This window comes from Babylonia areolata, chromosome 27, assembly GCF_041734735.1.
Source record: "Babylonia areolata isolate BAREFJ2019XMU chromosome 27, ASM4173473v1, whole genome shotgun sequence".
Classification (NCBI taxonomy): domain Eukaryota; kingdom Metazoa; phylum Mollusca; class Gastropoda; order Neogastropoda; family Buccinidae; genus Babylonia; species Babylonia areolata.
Genome location: NC_134902.1, coordinates 16,323,864 through 16,326,363, shown reverse-complemented (window position 1 = coordinate 16,326,363; position 2,500 = coordinate 16,323,864).

Below are 2,500 nucleotides of genomic sequence, written 5' to 3'. Positions count from 1 at the left end.
TTATTATTATTATCATTGTTGTTATTATTATTATCTGTCTATATCTATTTATCTATCGATCTCCAGCACATAGGTCAATGCGTCGATTGGGCATCTGTTTCTTATCATAAAAAGTAGATGTAGGTTTAGCGTATATGGATCAGTCCGCACGCTTTGACGCCTTCTTGAAACCAGAAAGGGGAAAGAAAAAAAAACAACACCTGTGAATCTCAAACTTTGAAACACGACAAAGACATTGCATCAGAGTGAGGAGAAGGAGAGGAGGTCCAGTTCACCATGACCGACTGTACCCCCGTTCTATGGCGGTGTGTTGGACCTTTGCAGGCAACAGCGGGGTTGGTCCTTTGGAGTCTAGTGAGCTAGGAGTGAGCTACATGAGGCCAACTCAGCAGCGCTAAGTTTGCTCTTAGTTAAGCATGTTCTTAGCTCTCCATGGTTAAACACTGATGCATATAAACTTAGGAACTAAGTCTTAACTCGGTCTACTCAAACAAACTTAGCGCTGCAGCAAAGTAAAAAAAAAAGATCTCTTCGTGCAACCTGACCCAACTGTGCACGGTAAGAGAGGGTAGAGACAGAGAGAGAGAGAGAGAGAGACCCCCCGCTCTCCACGGGTCTTCCAGTCACAGGGGAAATAACCCCTGCTTCCTGGTGGGTGGAACTGGTGAAAGTCAAATGCTAAGGGAGTAACCGACCCCCACCTCCAAACCCCACCCCCAGCCCCCACCCACCCTCCCCCCACCCCAGGCTAAGGGAGCAACTTCCCCCCCAAAACCCCCACCCCAACCCCCAACCCCCAGACTAAGGGAGCAACCGCCCCCACCCCCACTCCCCACTCCCCTCCAAAAAGAAAGAAAAAAAAAAAAAGGTTCGGAGTGGATCTCCTAAGGCGGCTTTAATAACGAACCTCAGCACCATTCCGGAGCGACTGCCGTTCACTCGTGGTCAGTCAGGACCCTTTCGCCTTGCGTCCCCCCTCCCCCCCCCCCCCCCCCACCCCCCCCCCCCGTTCCCCCCCTCCCCTCCCTGCCTGCAACTGCTGAACCGTGAAGAGGGTGGTAGGTGGGTGGGGGGCTTGGGGGGGGGGTGGGGGGTACTGCGTGGGGATGGGGGAAGGAGGAGGGTCCCAGGATTCAACGAGTCCGTTCTTCTCCTCCACTCTTTCCTATCCATAGTGCGGCGGCCACTGCTCGTGTGTCTGCTGCCTTTGGGGCTGTTGTTTCTTCCTATCTCCGGAGTCACTACTGACGTCTTCTGCATCCGTCGATCGCGATGGACTAACATGACGATGACGTCCTCCTTTCCTGACGAACTCTTCGTTGAGTGTTTGATTATTGTGTGTCTCCCATTATACAGTTCCCGTTTCGCTTTATTGATTCAAAGGCACCATACACACAGTTACGGTAAGAGTGCTGTCGCAGAGCAACTTTTGATAATGTATTATGATTTTTTTTCTCAAGGCCTGACTAAGCGCGTTGGGTTACGCTGCTGGTCAGGCATCTGCTTGGCAGATGTGGTGTAGTGTATATGGATTTGACCGAACGCAGTGACGCCTCCTTGAGTTACTGATACTGATACTGACACTGTGAGATAGATACGAACTCTTGTAAAATTCTTTAACGAGAAAATATGAATTGTCGTGTGTTGTTTTCACTGCGATAAAACTGACCATAGTCTTTACCAGCGGATTCAAGACTCGTGATAGTCTGTTCATATCTAGGACAAGGGCCCGGGCCTTGTGAAGGAGTATGTAAAGCTGACCATAGTCTTTACCAGCGGATTCAAGACTCGCGATAGTCTGTTCATATCTAGGACAAGGGCCCGGGCCTTGTGAAGGGGTATGTAAAACTGACCATAGTCTTTACCAGCGGATTCAAGACTCGCGATAGTCTGTTCATATCTAGGACAAGGGCCCGGGCCTTGTGAAGGGGTATGTAAAACTGACCATAGTCTTTACCAGCGGATTCAAGACTCGTGATAGTCTGTTCATATCTAGGACATGGGCCCGGGCCTTGTGAAGGGGTATGTAAAACTGACCATAGTCTTTACCAGCGGATTCAAGACTCGCGATAGTCTGTTCATATCTAGGACAAGGGCCCGGGCCTTGTGAAGGGGTATGTAAAACTGACCATAGTCTTGAAAAGCGGATTCAAGACTCGTGATAGTCTGTTCATATCTAGGACAAGGGCCCGGGCCTTGTGAAGGGGTATGTAAAACTGACCATAGTCTTGACCAGCGGATTCAAGACTCGTGATAGTCTGTTCATATCTAGGACAAGGGCCCGGGCCTTGTAAAGGAGTATGTAAAACTGACCATAGTCTTGACCAGCGGATTCAAGACTCGCGATAGTCTGTTCATATCTAGGACAAGGGCCCGGGCCTTGTGAAGGGGTATGTAAAACTGACCATAGTCTTTACCAGCGGATTCGAGACTCGCGATAGTCTGTTCATATCTAGGACAAGGGCCCGGGCCTTGTGAAGGGGTATGTAAAACTGACCAT